General features: G+C 40.6%; 1 pseudogene across 3 annotated transcripts; it reads right to left on the bottom strand.

The window, feature by feature from the left end:
• Positions 1–691: 691 nt before the first annotated feature.
• On the bottom strand, positions 692–19,671 carry LOC149198490 (pentatricopeptide repeat-containing protein At3g26782, mitochondrial pseudogene; annotated as a pseudogene). 3 transcript variants are annotated; one of them, XR_016253725.1, is made up of 3 exons: positions 16,497–19,671; positions 2,813–2,964; positions 692–2,204 (listed from the first exon to the last, which is right to left on the bottom strand). The product of XR_016253725.1 is annotated as a pentatricopeptide repeat-containing protein At3g26782, mitochondrial pseudogene, transcript variant X2 (transcript). The 3 variants fall into 3 exon arrangements; XR_016253726.1 differs by having other exon boundaries at positions 16,599–19,671; XR_016253724.1 differs by having other exon boundaries at positions 16,182–19,670.
• Positions 19,672–20,854: the final 1,183 nt, after the last annotated feature.

Here is a 20,854-nt window from a genome sequence, read left to right as displayed (position 1 = left end):
CATCTGAGATTCTAGAAATGATTGACCTAGTTGCATATTAGCTTGCATTGCCTGCATCCATGCATATTCATGATGTGTTTCGTGTTTTTTTAATTAAAAAAATTTTCCTGATGCTAACCATGTGATTGATTGGAATATGATTCAGGCGGACTGTGAAGGGGACTTTCAGGTAGAACAAATATGCATCTTGGACCAAAAAGTCAAGGAACTCTGGAACAAGACCAAAGGATTGGTAAAGGTCCAATAGAGCTAATACAACCTTCAAGATGTTACATGGGAGCCAGAGGAAGCCATGCAGCAGGCATACCTGCACTTATTTTGACTATACATGTATATAATGCACTAAGGACAATGCATAAATAAGGGTGAGGGGAATGTAACACTCCCTGAATGCCCCTTATATTGTATTTGTACATATTTCTACTAGGTCGGTGAGCCATGTTGTGTTGGATTTATGTGTCCATGTGAATGCGCTAGTTTTGGGGCGTGCATGCCTATGTTTATATGTTTTGAGGATAGAGTGCATGTGTGATTAAGGCTAGTGAGTCTATTAATGTAGTATGTAAAGCATAACCATGTTAATAAAATACATCACTATTGTAGATCAAGTCAAACATGAGAGATAGTCAAACATGAGAGATGGGGGGCTAGGACTCCACAAAGGGAAAGGTAAGGGGGTGGAGCCATGACATAGTTTCTAAGACATGGAAATAATATTAATATTCGAAAAATGAGTTATAAACATAACCCAAAGTTGTGAGGACATGACATAAGTCTACGACTAAAAATTGAAGGGGAAGTGGTCTATGTGAGTCCCCATGTGGTGGGGTGAGTTCCCGATGTGACACTTTGTAGAAAAATTTCATGCATACAAAAGTTGTATTTCCCATCATTCTTGCGATTATTTTTTGTATCACTCAACCACCATTGTTTGATAGTGTCCTGTGGGTTCATCCTTGGTTGGTTGCTAGTCCATTGCTAGCATATTGTTGGTTTATTCTACAGACTTGAGGGTAAGTGAACCTGAATAACCACTGGACTCCATGACTTAGTAAACTGTTGTAATTCCTTGATGGAATCATATGGCCAATTCCCCTTACTCATCTATGGTAAGGCTAGAGCTCAGAGGGGAAATTGGTTGGGTAGTATTTCCCAATGTCAGGCTAGAGGGGTGCCTGGAAGACACCTGAGGGCAGCTGGAACTCCAGGAGCAGCAGTACTTTGAAACTTCCTGACTGGTCTGTAATTGAAGCCCAAGAAGTGTAGTACCACAGCCTGATGGAATGTAGGGGCAAAGGAGTGCACTGCCTTGGGTTATGAAGGTTAAGGGCTTTGTCAATAGGGCCTTCCTATGTATATCCCACAATCCTGGTTTTCCATGATATCAAATCTCAGTCATGCATTCTATCAAACACTGTGTGTGCATAGTCCAAACAATCACACATTTGACATATACATTGATAAGTGCATTGCCTATAAAATTATGGGACTTGACCCCACTTTGAATTATGTAGTCATGGACCTCCTTGCCATTTTCTAGAGCTGCTGAAACTCTACATGTTGGAAAAACACTATAGAAGGTGAAGTGATTCAGTTGGATGCCTGCTCAAAGCATTAATAATTGCTTGCAAAGCCTCCTCACTATGTGTGCGGTATGCATAAGCTGCTATCATGGCAATTCAAGAGACCTTTTTCCAAAAATGTGTGGCTTGAAGGCTTTCAATAATGTGGGTATGCACTGTTTGGATTTCAATCAATGCTGCTTTGTTTTCTTCTCAATGCAGACTTGAACAAGGGAACAGAATACCTTGGAGGTCTGTAACCTGCAAACTGTGCAGCATCTTTTTCATTTGATACTGCTTACAAATTTTTCCAATTCCAAAACACCCCCATTGTCCACTTTATCCATGGCACTATCATTAGTATTCACATTCGTATTTGCAGGCAGTAGTTGTTTTCGTGGTGCTCCTCCTCCAAACGATTCTCTAATTCTCTTCTTCTTCTTACTCTTCTCAGAGTTGAGGTTGGGCTTAACGTTGGTATCATTGTTGTTGTTAGTTAAAGGAAGAGCTGGTGGAAGTTGAAGTTCAAGTATGGGCTGCAGAAAAGAAATCAATTTCTTCTTCTTGTGATTCCAGAGTGACCCTGCCAATCTTGCTGTCGTTCCCATTCCTGCTCCCATTCCCATTGCTTAGAATATGCACCTGTCACCACCCACCACCATGGATATTAAGGGGTATATTCACACACATGTACAATTGTAATTGATTTGGTCTGGTTTGGATTGGAGGGCGATTGAGATAAAAAGCAATTAATTACACCAACGGTTGCTATCTCTGGCACTTGCTTTTGATTTACAAACATATCAGATTGGATCCTACATGAACTATGGACGTGGACCAATATAAAATTGTGTTTTTTTTCTTTTTGTTTTCCAAGTCCTTTCGTTTTTGGCATGTATTTATAACGACCATTACTACAGATATAATGCCATTTGTTTCTCCCTTTTTTAATTGTTAATAGAAAATAGGAGTGGCTTAATCATTCTTAGAGATTCGATTGAGCTATAAATATAATACTAGTTTCTCATGGCCCTGTAGCAAAATGCACACCTTTGTTCAACTTGCAATCTGAGAGGAAGCTGATCCATAATTTTTCAGGATTCGATGAAAAAACTGTTGAGTGCCAAATCACTGAGAGTTCTCAACCTCAATCTAGGTGTTTGCTTGCGCAGTTTTATTAGAGTTCCGCATAACAATTCATGAATCAGCAAATCACTGAAAGAATTAAAAATACATTAACAGGTTCTTACCAGATTTCATGGCGATGCTATAAAAATTTTGGGAATGCAGTCACAAGAAGAGTCACAAACTGATACAACTATGGGTATGCCCAACAAATCATCAGTCTTCTTGCAATATGCCCAGGCTTCTTAGGCATTTCTGATATATAATACTTGCGCACCTGCAACATTTGTTGTTACTTAGCATTTTTTAGGTGTACAAGAAAAATCAATGTTAGACTAAGATAATCACAACGTTGTCATAAGCCAATACATGCACAAATTAATAAGAACAAATGCACTATCTTCTCAGCATTAAAAGAAAATATACTGTTACTGTTTTATGATTGACAATATCAAGAGACGATGATAACAATAATCAGAGACGAGAAAAGAAGATCTGTGTTCACACCAGACACACCGTATTTTTATTGAACTAGAGAAAACGCTCTTGAGAGAAACAAAACTCCAGCATATATTAACACCAAAACATGAAGATACAAATTACTTTGATCTTCCCATATATTGTTGATCTTTCTAATCATTAATGCAACAGCTAATTTACCTCCACCTTCTTCCAAGCTCTGCCTGCTTTTAAAACTTTGAAGATGTTTTCCAACTGTCATTCTTTAGCAGTTCGGCAGTCAGGGCTGCCTGGTGCCAATGTCTTATTTGCAGTTATTTCCCCCAATCCTTTTCGGATTAGACGTCACCAATTTTGAGGTTTTTGGTCCCATAGAAAACTCAAGAATTTGAAGGACTTGATCTTGTTAAGCTCTGTCTCTTGCCTTTTGGTTCTCAGATCTACCTGTTGGCTTTCAGCTTAGGCTCTGGTTTTGCCTCTCAGTGTTGAAGAATGTAACTAGGTTCGGTCTTCATATTTGTATTTGAGTCTTAATGAAATGTATTTATCAAAAGAAAGAAAAAGAAATTTTTATTATTATTAATATGACTTATTAAAGAATGGGTTTCATGCTTGGGTCATCATGTTTTAGATCAAAGTCCCCATTGAGGACTTTTAGGATTTATACTGAGTCATTAGAGTCATTGTCCATTAAAAGGGACCCTTCTTGGACTTTTGAATCATGTAAAAAAAATTATTATTGAGTCAAATAAATTATTTGTCACCTCCACAGCGAGTCGACCTCAAGGAGATCAAGTTGGCCTCAAACAAGGTAATTCGACCTCACTAGAAGCCTATGTATTGGAGCAATTAGATGTAGGTTTTAACCCCATACAAAAATTACCTACATACGAATTCTTAAAACACAGAAAATAAACAATGTGAGAGCATAACACATAAAACACATATACACAGATATTTTCCACTGGATCCCAAAACGGGGACTACCAACTTGATTTTTCATTATGTTCCTTTCAATGTTACAATACATATTTATACATGCCAAAGCATCCAATACCATGGACCGAAAACCATCGCATCAAAAAACCATGTGCGAAAATCATGCACAAAACCATAGGTAGGTCCGCCCAACCTAACATAGGGTCCAAAACCAAAATTTTCCAGGGCGCTGCCCCGGACCCCATAGAGTGGGGTTACCTACACCCCTCAAACCCCCTGTGACTCCCCCCGCTATGCAATCAGCGCAACAAAGGGGGGCTCCGCCCCCCTTCTAAGCCCCTAGTTAACTACGTGGGCTAGTCATGGAAAGAATATAACACAACCCAACATTCAAGTCATTTGGAGCATACTCACTCGCACAAGTTCGGTTTACAAGAAGAAACAGCTAAAATGTGCGAAGTTGGAAAAAAAGGAGGAGAATTGCAAGGAAGGTCAAGATTGAAGTTTTGGCCAATCTATCTCTCACACAAGTGAACTTTCTAGGAAGATCGAAAACTCTATTGTTGCAGCAAAGCCATTGTTGCCAGTTGCTTCTAGGTCGAAATTGTTGTTGCTAGGTCGAAGTTGATGTTGTTGGTTGTTGCTACTAGGTCGAAGTTGTTGTTGAAAGGGTTATCATCTATAGAAGGAAGAAAGGGTTGACTTGGTGTGGAGAAAGTTTGTGTATAGGTCAAAAGTCTTGGATTATCTCGTAAAATTATTGAAGGAAGAGTTGTTGACTGGGTTTTCCCCTAGAGTGGGGTTTTGCCCTGGTTATCTGCCTACATCTAATGTTTTTGATCGTCGTGCTATTGTTTTAGTAATTGCTTGATGAACTAAGATAAAAGAAGAACACAAGAAAGATAATAAGATTATAAGAATCTCACAAGTAATTATCAACACAAAGAAAATCTTTCTGCCTTTCTGATTTTCTAACATAGTTTCAAAGCTAAGGTGAAGGAGAAGGAAAAAAATAGCTTGAAGATCTATTGAAAGAAAAATAAGGAGTTTTAAGAAGTTTGAATAAGGGTCATATAAGAAGTCAGGCCTACCATCTTCAAGGACAATGTCTAACTCAATGAAGGGAGCAAACAAATTAGAAGGAGCATCCAACTACAGGGTGTGGAAGAAGAGGATAGATTCATCATCGAGACGAATAAAGTATTGGATTTGGTCAAAGGAAAAGTAAAGAAGCCTACAAATGAATCAAGTGATGTAGAAAAGGAAAAATTCAGGGAAACAGAAATATTGGCCATGACACTAATGGTGTATGGAATAAAGGATAACCTCATTCCATATATATCCAACATAGATTCTGCTCAAGAGATGTATGAGGCATTATCCAAATTATTCACTATCAAGAACTTGGGTCAAATTGCAAGTCTTAAGAATGAACTAAGATCATAAAGATAACAAAAGAAGACATTGTTGCATCCTTCTTTGTGAGAATTGCTAGAATCGGAGATGAACTCCACGCAATTGATGAGATAGTACCTGAAAAGGAGCTTGTAATCACTGCACTTCTAGGATTACCAACATCTTGGAGTGCCTTTTCATCATGTCCCAACAGCTGAAAGGAAACTCCTACATTCGAACAATTATGGAATGCATGCAGTCAAGAAGAATGCATGCAACAAGGAGAATGAAGAGAAGAAAGTTTCAAATGCCTATTCTACTCATCACAAGAACAAAGGAAACTTCAAGAAGTCTAAAGAGCCTAGAAGGAAGATAGACCTATCCAAAATCGAATGCTACAATTGTCACAACATGGGTCACTATAGAAGCGATTGTCCTAAAAAGCCTAGAAATAAGAAGAGAGAAAGTGAATATGCAAATGTTGTTGATGAAGGACCACCAAAGAAGAACAAGAAGGAAGAATCTGAAGTCAAAGACTTATTTGCTAGGGACTCTATCCTTCTACTCTAAGTTTTTGAATTGTTTTGTATTTTGATGTTTAGTACTTATAGGTTTAACATGCTTTGAAAAACATTGTTGAATTGTTTTGTTAAAGTTATAGGTATCCCTCGAGATTGAATTAAGAGGGAGCCCTCACCATTTTCCAAAGATAAGTATCTTACTCCTTGTATTATCTTTTATATTTGGTTTTCATTTTTTTATCTAGATGTGTTTATACTAGATGCTAATAACATTTCTTTTTATATTTTCCTTGTTTAGGAAAAGCTTGATGATATGCTCAAGGGCTATGAGGAAGACCTCACAAGACAAAGCATAGAAGTTCTATTGGAATTGATGTCCTATAAGGTTTGTCTGAACTCAAAGGTATGTCTTAAACTATAAGTTTTGTTTCTCTTCGTTATAAAGGTATATTCATTTATTCTAAGAAATTTGTTTTACATTACTAAAAAATGTTATGCCTAGGACCTTTGAATCATGGAGATTCTTGTTTGGGTGATTAATCATTAGATTGAATCTACCCTCATTAAAAACATCATGTTTGTGGAACCCTAATAGGTTCTCTATAAAAACCCTAACCTAAGGGTATGTCAATGCTAATGTGAAAAACCCTAGTCTACTTAGGGTTACTAATGAAATCTAGAAAATATTATTCTTTTGATGTTTGGGGTTTTGATGGTAATGTCATGTTTGGAGTTTTAATATTATTATGAAAACCCTAGTCCTTTAGGGTTGGATGGTAATGTTTTCCTAGACCTTGAGGTTTTGGTAAATTAGGGTTTATGAGCAAAACCCTTATGTATCAAGAGCAAGCTCCTAGGAATGAAACCCTAGGTGTATGATTTTTTCGTCTGATCAAAACCCTAACCTAATCAAGGTTGTTATATGTCTAACTTTAAATGTATTGATATTTGTGTCTTGAGTTTGTCCTATATGTGTTATGATATGCTTGTGCATAATTATCCTAGATATGTGTTTGTGCTAACCTAGTTGTTGATAAGTTCTAGGGTTTGTAACTAAGCCCTAGTAAAAGTTTGATATTCTAGGATATGATGTGATGATATTGTTTCCATTATAATGATAAAATCTAGGGTTCACTACAAACCCTAGTAGAAGTTGGTCATTTAGTTGAAACCTTAGATTGTGTTGTGATTGGTTTTGTTTGTTGACATCTAAGGCTTAGTATCTCAAAGATGGAATCTAGGGTTTGCATTAAATCCTAGTAGTCTAACATATGAAATCTAAAGTTGATAGATGCATTGTAAGTGTACTTGTTTCTAGGGTTTGCAATATATTATAGTAGAGTATGTCATATCTCTGGAAGAAATATTGAGACCCTAGATATAATGAAGATTGTTATCCTGATTTGCTCAAATGTCTTGATGATAAAGTCTAGGGTTTATGACAAAACCCTAGCAAGAAGTTGAAGTATAAAAGTATGTGTCTCTTGTTGTTTGTGAACCTAACTAAGTTTAGGTATTTGATCAAGCCTAATGCTTCCATTGTTGTATGATTATGATATAGTTAAGTTCATCCTTCTATATATGTATTTGGTTGTACTTGATATCTGTTAAAATTGGCAACTAGGGCCAAATTCCATGTGGGTCATTTTATTAATGGAAGCTGGTATTTTTATTGGATCCCTCTCATCAAGAGGTGTAGGATTGATCTAAAGATCATCTGATTCCAATAAGTATTCAGGGAGATATGAATTTATTTGTGTCATGGGAGAATTCGTCAAAGTCGGACAACAACCAAATAAACCCCACTTGTGCTCAACGTTTTAGTATAAATAGAGGAGGCCTTTAAGTCATTTCAACACACTTGGGATCTCTTCCTCTCTACTTGTCTTTGGGTTTTAATAGGAGGAGAGATCCTAAGGGATAACGCTGCCCTAATCCAGAGGGCAGATGCCAGAACTGCCGAGAAAAGCCGAAACTGTCAGAACTACTGGGAATTGCCGGAACTGTCGGGAATTGTTGGAATTGCGGGAACTGCCCGGAACAGCCGGAATTGCCGGAATTGACAGAACTATTGGAACTGTCGAAATTGCCAGAACTGCTGGGAACTGTCGGAATTGCCGAGAACAACCGGAATTGCCAAAACAACCGGAACTGTCGGAACTGTCGGGAACTGTCGGAATTGCCGAGAACAATCGGAATTGCCAAAACAACCGGAACTGTCGGAACTGTCGGGAACTGTCGGAATTGCCGTGAACAGCCGAAACTGCCGCGAACAGCGGGAATTGTCGGAACAGCCGAAATTGCCGGGAACTGCTGGGAAAAGCCGGAACTGCCGAAAATCGTCTAAACTGCCTAGAATTGCCAGAACTGCCGGAATTGCCGAGAATAGTCGGAATTGCCGGAACCGTCGAGAACAGCCGAAATTGTCGAAACTGTCAGAACTGCCAAAATTGTCGGGAACTGTTGGAATGGCCGGAACTGCCAGGAACAACCGAAACTGCGGGAACTGCCGAGAACAGCCGGAACTACCAAAACTACTGGGAACTGCCAAAACTATCGGGAACTGCCAAAACTGTCGAGAACTGTCGGAACTGTCGGAGCATCTGGCTCCGAAGGAGAGCAACATGCAAGGGACAGCTAACTAACATTGGGATAGTTGTATGGTACTTAGCAGCAAATACACCAAGCATGCAATGTTACAGCTAGCATGCAAGGGACAGCTAGCATGCAACAGCAAGCATGCTAGGGAAAACAAGCATGCTAGGGACAACAAGCAAGCAAGATGCAGCCAGAGCATAGGGCAGTGCGGCAACATGGTGTAGCAATGGCACATAATGCAGTACAGTGATGGATACAGTCATGATTAATGAAGCGTGATGATATGCAGCATAGTGATGATGGGTGTAGCATGGTGCAGCGCGGTGAGGTGCAGCATGATGACGAAATGCAGCACAACGATAGGTGAAGGAGTCACCTTAGAGAATCAGTTGAAGCGGCATGTCTTCAATTGATCTCATGTATCATCTTCTTAGAGATGATCTATGCTCTTATCTAGATAAGTCAAAGTGTTGACTTCTGTTGTAAACATATTATCTCTCTCTCTGCTGAACTATTGAAGAACATATAAGAAGAATTGATCAAGGGTTTCCCCACATTGGGGTTTGTCCCTAGCTAGCGCCACATCTTGTGTCCTCTTGTCTTGGTTTGTCTTCTGCGATTTATGTTTATGTTCTATCTGCGATTTACTTTAATGCTGATGTGATTGCTAATCTGGAAAAAATATTGAGCTTACTGTGAAAATTGAAATAAATTGCTCTAAGCATAGAACATACCTAAAATCAACATGGTATCAGAGCTAAGGTGAAGACAATGCCCAAGCAAAAGTGAGAGCAATCATCAAAGACAGTTGGGAAAGGACAAAAGGATCAGTGGATTCCTCATCTGTCTTCAAATTCACCAAGGGTGAAGTCGAAGCAGAGAATATTATCCAAATGGCATAGTGGAAGTTTCTGATGGCCCACCTAAAGATCACTTCATTGGGAAGTTCGGATCTAAGGGTGGAAGGAAAGGCAAATGCCTTGGTTGCAATAAGTTCAGCCATTATGTGAAGGAGTGTCAGCATGGCAAAGACACATCTCTTGATGAAGATAACATTATTCCAGGGACATCTTCAATGATCAAAGGAATGACAGGTAATGTAGGTCATCAAGGAAATGGCCGATTCTTCAAAGAAAGCAAGGAACCCCAGATTTTTGGGAATCTGGCTTATTGATTGTAGTGCTTCAAGGCACTTCATCGGATAGAAGGGTGTACTCCCTAATTTGGTAGAGATGGAAACAATCGTGGGATTATACTTGGACCCGATGCCACCTATCCTGGAAAGGGTGTAGGTAATGTTACCCCTCAATTGAATGAGGGTAACTCGATTCATTTACAGAATCTATTTTATGTACCTGATCGCAAGAAGAACCTGGTGTCCATTTCAGCAATGGAAGTCAAAGGTTATAGGGTGGCACTCATCGATGGAAAGGTACGTGTTTGAAAATAGAATTTTCAAAGATGTTTTTGAGTTCAGGGTTGTATCAAGTTGCAGGAAGTCCACTGGGGACCATGTCCATTGACACAAGCACCGGAGGTCTATGAGTCAGATGGTGACAGGGATGCCTGAATTCAAAAAGAGAATGAAAGTACATGTCTGAGATGTACCGAAGGAAAATCTTACAAGGGGACCATTCCCCTCATTTAGCAGGTCCACAGGTTTGGAACAACCTGAGGGGTTTGAGATTCATGATCAGGAATCTCACGTATGCAGGTGGAAGAAAGCCCTCTATGGCTTGAAGCAAAATTCCTCAGGCGTAGTATGAGAGGATTGATAGCTGTTAGATGAAGCTAAGATTCACTAAGAGTGGAGCCGATCCAAACCATTGTTTGAAGGTTGTGGATGATAGACCTCTCATACCAGCACCTTCTGAGGACGACCTATTTCAAACAGGTGCAGACCCTCTCACTTGCAGAAGTAAGAGGGAGTTGGATTCTGGATGTGGAACGGTAAATTGCAAGCTCGTGACTACCTCGAGGATCTTACCTTTCAGAAGTTATATGGTAGTGATGTCAGACCAGATTTGGAAAATGCCTCTGAGTTTCATAAACTCATTCGCATTGATGTTCTTGGTGAACTTTCGTCCAGACATATGTTTTGCAGTTAGCATGGTGAGCTCATATTTGGTTGAGCACCACTGGATTGGCGCCAAGAATCTTCTGAGATATCTTCGGGGCACAATCTCTCATGGATTGAGACACACTGCCGGAAATATGAAACTGCATGATTATTCGAATGTTGACTGGGCAAGCGGTGTGGAGGATCACTAGAGCACTTCTCAGTGCTGGTTCTCTTTAGATCTGCTTCGATATCATGGATGAGCAGGAAGCAGAAGTCGGTTGCTATAAGCACTGCCGAGACCGAATACATAGCTACGAGTATGATCTCGTGTGAAGCTGCATGGTTGCAGAAGCTCTTAAGTGAGCTGTTTGCACACATGATGAATACCACTGTGATTCTCTGTGACAACCAGAGGGGGAATTCGATTATTGAGGAATCTCGTATTCGATGATTGCTCCAGCAGATAGACATCAGAAACTGCCTTGTCTAGGATATGGTAAGTCGATGAGCGAGGAGGCTCCATCGCATTGAGACTAATATACAAGTCGCAGGCATTTTTTCAAAGCCCCTTGGAAAGGTCAAATCTGTGACTTTCCTGAATGACTTGGAGTCGTTGAGAGACCTTCTTATAAGGGTCCTACATGTTGCATGCATTGAGCTGTGGGAGCTCTGGGGGGCTTGGGCTACTTACTGGAGCAACATACGACCACAAGGCGACTCACCCTCCCCTGGTGGTGCGCTATGTACAAGATGACAAGTTCAACCTTCCCCTGTGATACCCCATGGCGACCGTGGAACAGGATGATTAGTTCTCCTGTGGGCTGGGATGATTAGTTCTCCTGTGGCAACTATGGAATAGGATGCTTAGTTCTCCTGTGGGCCGGGATGATTAGCTCTCCCGTGGAAACTATGGAACAAGATGATTAGTTCTCCTGTGGGTCGGGATGATTAGTTCGATGATTAGTTCTCTTGTGGGCCAGGATGATTAGTTCTCCCGTGGCAATTGTGGAATAGGATGATTAGTTCTCCAGTGGCAATTGTGGAACAAGATGATTTGTTCTCCTGTGGCAACTATGGAACAGAATGATTAGTTCTCATGTGGGTCGGGATGATTAGTTCTCCCGTGGCAACTGTGAAACAGGATGATTAGTTCTCCTATGGGCTGGGGTGATTAGTTCTCCCGTGGCAACTATGGAACAGGATGATTAGTTCTCCTGGTCGGGATGATTAGTTCTCCTGTGGCAACTATGAAACAGGATGATTAGTTCTCCTATGGGTTGGGATGATGAGTTCTCCCGTGGCGACTGTGGGGTAGGATGATTCGTTCTCCTGTGGACAGATGATTAGTTCTCTTGTCGAGGCATCCTACCCATGCAGTCTAGGACTCATGGGAAGTACCTCTCATCTAATCAATGAGCGGGGAAATGGGGTTAGGGACCATAGTAGTACTATCAATGGATGCATCGATGTATCTACCGTACTCCCTATGCTAGGATGACCTCCACTGATTTGAGATCAATGAAACTGATCTGGGATCAGTATGAGTGGTTTGAGACACTCTCTTGTGATATTGATCTGGGATCAATAAAACTGACTTCAGGTCAGTAAGAGTGATGTGACACACTCTCTTCAGATGAAACTGACTTCGAGTCAGTAGAGAATGGTATGAGACACTCTCGATCAATTCTTCTTCTTCATGGTTCAGCAAAGCAAAGCAGTGCAGGGCACTGATGGCAGAGATAGTACAATCAGACATATGGATCAGCGGATGGAGTTCTCCCTAGTTGAGAGGGAGTGTTAAAATTGGCAACTAGGGCCAAACTCCATGTGGGTCATTTTATTAATGGAAGCTGATATTTTTCTTGGATCCCTCTCATCGAAAGGTGTAGGATTGATCTAAATATCATCCAATTCCGATAAGTATTCATGGAGATATGAATTTATTTGTGTTATGGGACAATTCGTCAAGGTTGGCCAGCAACCAAATAAACCCCACTTGTGCTCAATGTTTTAGTATAAATAGAAGTGGCCTTCAAGTCATTTCAACACACTTGGGATCTCTTCCTCTCTACTTGTCTTTGGGTTTTAGTAGGAGGAGAGATCCTAAGGGATTACGTTGTCCTAATCCAAAGGCCAGATGTCGACGCTGCCGGGAAAAGCTGGAACTGCCGAGAAAAGCCGAAACTGCCGAAACTGCTGGAACTACCAGGAATTGCCGGAATTGTCGGAATTAACGAAACTGTTGGAATTGCCGGAACTGCCGAAACTGCCGAGAGCAATCGGAATTGCCAGAATTGCTAGGAACTGTCGGAACTACCGAGAACTGCCGGAACTGTCGGAATTGCCGAGAACTGTCGAGAACTGCCGGAATTGTCAGAATAGTCGGAAATGTTGGGAACTGCCGAAACTGCTGGGAAAAGCCGGAACTGCCGAGAACTGTCGGAACTGTCGGGAATAGTTGGAATTGCCAGAACCGCCAGGAACAACCGAAATTGCCAGAACTGTGGGAACTACCGGAACTGCCGACAACTACTGGAACTGCCAGAACTGTCGAAATTATCGGGAACTGCCAGGACTGCCGAGAACAGCCAAAACTGCCGAAATTGTCGGAGCAGCTGTCTCCGAAGGAGAGCCGCATGCAAGGGACAGCCAACTAACATTGGGACAATTATATGGTATTTAGTAGCAAATACAGCAAGCATGCAAGGGACAACTAGCATGCAACAGCAAGCATGCTAAGGACAATAAGCATGCTAGGGACAACAAGCAAGCAAGGTGCAGCCAGAGCATAGGGCAGTACGGCAACATGGTGTAGCAACGGCACATAATGCAGTATAGTGATGGGTACAGTCATGATTAATGAAGCGTGATGAGATGCAGCATAGTGATGATGGGTGCAGCATGGTGCAGCACGGTGAGGTGCAGGATGATGATGAAATGCAGCACAATGATAAACGATAGGTGAAGGAGTCACCTTGGAGAATCAGTTGAAGCAACATGTCTTCAACTGATCTTATGTATCATCTTCTTAGAGATGATCTATGCTCTTATCTAGATAAGTCAAAGTGTTGACTTTTGTTGTAAACGTACTATCTCTCTCTCTCTCTCTCTCTGCTGAATTTATTGAAAAACATATAAGAAGAATTGATCAAGGGTTTCCCCACAGTGGGGTTTGTCCCTGGCTAGCGCCACATCTTGTGTCCTCTTGTCTTTGTTTGTCTTCTGCAATTTATGTTTATGTTCTATCTGCAGTTTACTTTAATGCTGATGTGATTGCTAATCTGGAAAAGATATTGAGCTTACTGTGAAAATTGAAATAAATTGCTCTAAGCATAGAACATACCTAAAATCAACACTATCTAAGTTGTGCAGGTATATAATCTTCAAGGTGTTGAAGATATTCGTAAGTAAAGGTGATTTGATTGATAAGCATGATGAAGGAAGTTATGTGAATGATGATGATCAAGAAGAATGGAAGCCATGAAAGATTCTTCGATGTCATAAAAGGAAATAATCTCCCTAAATTAAGAGGGATCCTAGATAAAGGAAAGAGTATAACTCCCAAAGTTGAGAGGAAGGGCATATTATAGTCATGATGGATACCTTGAAGAATAAATTGGATAATAAATGATAAGGTGTCGTTGAAAGAAGGAAAGTAGGATCTGGTTGTAGAATATGTTGTTGCAGGAAAGGAAGTTGTATGACTGAGGAATCTTCTATCAAGATTTGTTTGAAGCCTTTAAGTCCTACTGTGATAAATTGTGAAGCGGCATCAAGATGTCCAAAAACCCCGAAGGTTTGTGTTTACTCATGAGTATTTGAAAAGTTGATACTGATTGGGGTTGTGACTGCTCAGGTAAATCTCTCAAAGTTTTTGAAAAGCATGCTTGAGGTTAGAGAGATTTAATGTGTTGAGGCATTGTTTGTGTAAAATGTCTGGAAGGACATCTGGCCAACATATGTATTGATGTCTAGTTCCCGAAGTAGTAGGGAGGGTAGTGTTGGTCATAGAGCTCTGACTTTGCATTACGCACCTAGTTCCCTAGGTTGATGGTTAGCAAGGACACCTAATGGTACCTAGAGAGGCTGAAAGCTTTAATCCATCTTAGTCCCACGCGCATAGATTGCCCCGATCAAGAATCTAGTCTGTGGTGCCTAAACTCTCCATGGTTCATTTGTTTTGAGATCTTCCATGTACTTGTATATGTAAGTATGAATACCTCCCTAGTTAAGAGAGAGTGTTCAAGAATGTAACTAGGTTTGGTCTTCATATTTGTATTTGAGTCTTAATGAAATGTATTTATCAAAAGAAATTTTTATTATTATTAATATGACTTATCAAAGCATGTGTTTCGTGCTTGGGTCATCATATTTTAGGTCAAAGTCCCCATTGAGGACTTCTAAGATTTACACTAAATCATTAGAATCAGTGTCCATTAAAAGAGACCCTTCTTGGGCTTTTGAATCATATAAAAAGATTTATTATTGAGTCAAATAAGTTATTTGTTACCTCCACACCAAGTCAGCCTCAAACATGGTAATTTGACCTCACTAGAAGCCTATATATTGGAGCAGTTCAAATCATTTGGAGCATACTCACTCTCACAAGTTCGATTTATAAAAAGAAGAATCTAAAAAGTGCAAAGTTGGAAAAAAAGGAGGAGAATCGCAGGGAAGGTCAAGATCAAAGTCTTGGGCCATCTATCTCTTGCACATGTGAACTTTCTAGGAAGATCTAAGTCTCTACTGCTGCATCGAAGCTACTGCTGCCAGTTGCTGTCAATTGCTGCCAGGTCGAAGTTGCTGCTGCTAGGTCAAAGTTGATGCTGCTAGGTTGAAGTTGTTGCTGAAAGGGTTATCATCTACAGAAGGAAGAAAAGGTTGACTTGGTGTGGAGGAAGTTTGTGTCGAGGTCAAGAGTCTTGGATTATCACACGAGACTATTGAAGGAAGAATTGTTCACTGGGTTTTCCCCTAGAGTAGCGTTTTTCCCTGGCTGTCCACCTACATCTGGTGTCTTTGACCTTCATGCTATTGTTTTGGTAATTGCTTGATGAACTAAGATAAAAGAAAAACACAAGAAAGATAATAAGATCATAAGAATCTCACAAGTAATTATCAACAGAAAGAAAAAAAAATTGCCTTTCTGATTTTCTAACACTCAGCACCAGCTCTATCTCCTAGCTTTGGCTCTTGGCTCCAGCTCTAGCTCCAGTAACGGCTGCTGCTCTTGGCTCTTCTTATATCCTCGGAGGTCATTACCATACATGCCTTTTTCTATCAAGTAATTGTGCAACAACTGATTATATTTAGACCAAATTGCTTCATTCAATTTACTACGTCAAGTTCAATCTTCTACAACTTGAGTGCAGGTTGCAGGTTGGAAGCTTCTATGTTCCATGACGTCACACTTTGGATTATAAAATATAAGAGGGCAAGTTGATCTCAGGTTACTTTTTGAAACAGAGTTGTGATAACAAGAATAGTTATGTAATATAGATCATAGATGGGCTGCTATACCTAGTCTAGTTGCAATAGTGTCGTGACCCAAATTTCAGTGCCATGATTAGGCACATGTGTGTACTGCTACCTTCTGTCAAATATCTACAACTTCATCTAACGCCTACAATGTAACAATGCGTAGGAAACTCATACACTCCAGCAGGTAGCATTTCTGAATTTCTGGAAAAGAATAAAATTGTTAAAAACTTATTCCAGATTTGGTTAAGAAAGATTTATAGAGATTTCTCTGTTAATGAATTCAGCATTGGTTTTTTCTAATCATTAACCATGGTATATCCTTGGGAATAATTTGCCTTTGCCTTTCTAAATGACCTTTTAATTCAGCTTTTAGAATGAAGCTGTCCGAGTCAGCAAGAACCAAATTTACTTCTTCCCTGAAAGGTTGACTTTACAGCTAAATCTGAAGCTTGTCACCTTCACCAATAATCCCCACAAGAGCACAGCCCGTCCTTGAAATGGTGGAAACGGTTTGCATCCCTCACAATAATTTCCCGATCTACAATCTTGGAGATGAACTTGGTAGCAGAGTGACAGTCACCACATACTCGAAGGTTCTTGGTTATACGTATTGTTGTTCCACAGGAAGTATTCATAAGTCCAAATGCAATAGCCAGCTTCTCACTATGGTGGCCAAGAATATTTTCCTTCTGTTCCTCCTCCACATCATGCAGTGCAAAATCTATCTCAGGCACATAGCCCGCATCCATCATCTTCCCAAACAATTTCTCCAACATGTCATATATTTTTTCTGATTGTGGATGTGATTTGTCACCCACAAGGAAAGCATACACCTTACCATTAACCTCAATCCAACTGCTTCCTGGCATCTTTTGAATTCCTTGGTCTTTCATAATTTTTCGCACCCTTTTTACATCATCCCACCTACTACATGCAGCATATATATTTGAAAGTAGCACATAATATGAGGCATTTTTAGAGTCCAATTCAAATAGGGATTTTGCTACACGTTCCCCTAGATCCACATTGGTATGGGTTCTACAGGCAGCAAGCAAACATCCCCACACAGAAGCTTCAGGTTTTATTGGCATATCGTTAATAAATTGCTCAGCCTCATCCAATCGCCCGGCCCGACCAAGAAGGTCAACCATGCAACAATAATGTTCCACTCTAGGTATGACGTGATAATCTCGACTCATGCTATCAAAAATTTGCCAGCCACGATCCACTAAGCCAGCGTGGCAACATGCAGAGAGAGCACCAATAAAGGTGATATGGTTTGGCTTCATGTTGGACTGTTGCATTTGTTCAAAGACTTGCAGGGCCTCGTCCCCAAATCCATGTGTGGCATATCCTACAACCATCGTTGTCCACGACACTGTGCTTTTTCTAGGCATTTTGTCAAACCCTTTGCGTGCATCCTTTATGTTCCCACATTTGGTATACATGTCTACAAGGGCATTCCCCACAAAGATTTCAGACTGAAATCCACTTCTAATTATTTCCGCATGAACCCCCTTACCATGTTCCAGAGCTGCCAAGTGGGCACAGGCTGGAAGAACACTAGCGAAGGTGACTGAGTTTGGTTTCACCGCTGTTAGTTGCATTTGTTGAAATAGTTTTAGAGACTCATTAAAATAACCTCCTTGTGCAAATCCTGCAACCATAGCATTCCAAGAGACCACATTGCGGTCAGTCATATTCTCAAAGAGTTTCATTGCCTCATCAATGTATCCATTCTGTGCATATCCTGTGATCATGGAATTCGATGATACCATATCCTGCTCTGGTAGTTTCTGAAATAGATTTGCAGCCTCATCAATATACCCATTCTGTGCTAATCCTGCAATCATTGTATTCCACGAGACAAGGCTTTTTATAGGCATCTTCTGAAAGAGCTCCAGGGCATCATCAACCCGCCCATTCTGCGCATATCCCGCAATCATGGCATTCCACAACACCACATCCCGTACAGAGATTCTGTCAAACAATCTGCGAGCATAATCCAAACTCCCGCATTTAACATACATGTCTATAAGTGCACTCCCCACAAAGACATCAGACTGAAATCCATGTCTAATTATGTCTGCATGGACCTCCTTCCCATGCCCAAGAGCTTTCAAGTTAGCATAAACAGGGAGAACACTGGCAAACGTGAACTGATCAGGTTGAATGCCCACCTGCTGCATTTGATTAAACAGCGTCAACGCCTCTTCATCATGCCCATGCCTCGAGTAAGCTGCAATCATCACAGTCCAGGAAACCACATTTCTCCGAGGCATCTGCTCAAAAAGCTTGAAGGCCTCATCAACAGGGCCTTCCTCTGCATAACCTGCAATCATGGCATTCCATGATATCAAATCTCGGTCTGGCATTCTGTCAAACACTTTGCGTGCATCGTCCACACAACTACAGTTAACATACATATCGATGAGTGCATTGCCTACAAAGTTATCAGACTCGAACCCACTTCGAATTGTATCTTCATGGACTTCCTTGCCATTTTCCAGAGCTCCCAAATCTCCGCATACAGGGAGAAAGCTAGAAAACGTGAAGTGATTGGGTTGGATGCCCGCTCGAAGCATTTGAGAAAATACTTGCAAAGCCTCCTCACTATGGTTTCGGCTCGCATAAGCTGCAATCATGGCAGTCCAAGAAACCACATTCGTTTTGGTCATTTCATTCAAAAGCTGGCGCGCAGAGGCGAGGCTCCCATATTTGGTATACATTACAACAAGCTTGGTGTCCAAAAATGTATGTGGCTTGAAGCCGGTTTCAATCATGTGGGCATGCACTATTTGACTTTCAATCAATGTTGCTTTGTTTTTCTTCTCAACACAGGCCTGAACAAGAGCAAAATATGTAGAACTGTCTGGAAGAATCCCTTGGAAATCCATAACCTGCAACCTGTGGAGAGCCTCCTTCAATTGCCCCTGCTTACAAAATGTTTCTAATTCCAAATCATTCCCCATTGTCCATCGCCTCAACGGCGCCACTACTCCTAAAATTCTTGGCATTTGCATACGCATTGCTACTGACAAGTAGCAGTTGTGGTGGTTTATGATCAAGTATGGGCTGCAGAATTGGAAGCATTCTCTTGTTATTCTGATTCCACAATGACTCTGCCAATGCTACCGTCATCCCTGTTCCCATTCCCATTGCTTCGAATATCCACTACCCCCACCATGGATGATAAGAGATGTCTTCAGATACATACATTCATACACCTGTGTAATTGGAAAAAAATTGCCTGCTTCGAATTGGAGGACCGGACCGCCGAGATGAGAATGAATGAATTGTCTTTTATCTTGAGGTTACAACTTCTTTGGTTATGTATTTATTTCCCCGGGGCATTATTTCGGGGTTTCTGGGTTCATATGGCCTGGCTATCAAAGCCGAGAGTAGGTGTGTTTCAGCAATCAGGATATTCTGGCTTCCCGGATATAATTATCTTTATCTTTATTATCTTTATCAAAGATAATTCCCTGACCTGAACAGCTTCTGTCTGATCTTAGTTTGCTCTAACATTGTTTCCCTACTCGTTACACTTTTGTCATTGTTTAGGGGATATTTGGGTTCAAGGGACCCCCTTATTTGTAGCTTTCCTTTGGCCTTGGTGTTTTCTCTTACATGCTTTCATTGCTTGAACTTTGGATGTGGGTTTGCAGAATTTTATTTTATTTTTGAATGAGATTAAGTGTTAGCTGAATATTTCAGTGAGGGTTGTAATGAATATTTTAATAAATATTTAATTGGTTGGGTAAGGTGTTAGGGGAATCGGTTCATCACTGAAATACCTGGTAGTTTGGTAAATTGTTTGTGTTTTGTAATTACAAAGGATACACATGTCTATAATCACATTCATGTTTCAGAATCAATTCTCCACTTGTCAAATGCTCATGATTCAAGTAGGTGTCATGTGATTGTTGGGATAAAGGGATGGTAATTGTTGCAAGCATTGAACCATAATAGCAACATTCCCAGCAGAGCCACTATCCTATCAAACCCTCCACCTCTCAAACCCTCACGTTTCATAATCAACTCTCCACTTGTCAAACGCTCATGACTCAAGTAGATATCATGTTGATGTTGAGATAGAGGGATGGTAGTTGTTGCAAGCCTTGAACCATAATAGGAACATTCCCGACAAAGCCACTATCTTATGCGTTTTCCCTTGAAAGATCATATTACAGAAAATCGTGTGCACGTTTTCCCTTGAGCGTTTCTCATTTGATTAAAGATTACATTTGGACCTCTATTTTATAGATATTTTGGCATGTAAGATTCATCATCATGTCAGGAAACACAGAGAACGAAGGCACTTTGAGGAGAACAGGCAGTCGCTTTGAGGGAGAAAAATAGAGGAACGAGACAGCATGGGTACAGGGCCGAGCAGAGCAGATAGGGCACCAAAGGCCATAAAGGCTCCCTCTATGCTTACTATACCTGGACTCTGTGATACAGAATACAAATCTAAATACATAATTGATCGAGTGTTTGTGGTATGTGGAGGATGCACGTCAAGTGTTTGATGAAATCTGCCCACCAAATTTGACAGTCACTATGATACCAAGATGGCGATAGACGGGTCTTCTCTAAATCCTTTGATGAATTTTACTGCTGAGAAAAAGACAAAGACAAAAGAATGGGTTTCAAATCCAAGGATTGGATCTGTGCAACAAGACGAGTTGTGCCAAGATGACAAGTTTAGC

This window comes from Pinus tabuliformis, chromosome 2_1 (genome assembly GCF_031772625.1).
Source record: "Pinus tabuliformis cultivar Carrire ecotype Pingquan chromosome 2_1, CPIR1, whole genome shotgun sequence".
NCBI classification, from domain to species: domain Eukaryota; kingdom Viridiplantae; phylum Streptophyta; class Pinopsida; order Pinales; family Pinaceae; genus Pinus; species Pinus tabuliformis.
Note: the sequence above shows the minus strand (reverse complement) of the source record. Positions and strands in the feature narration are given on the sequence as shown.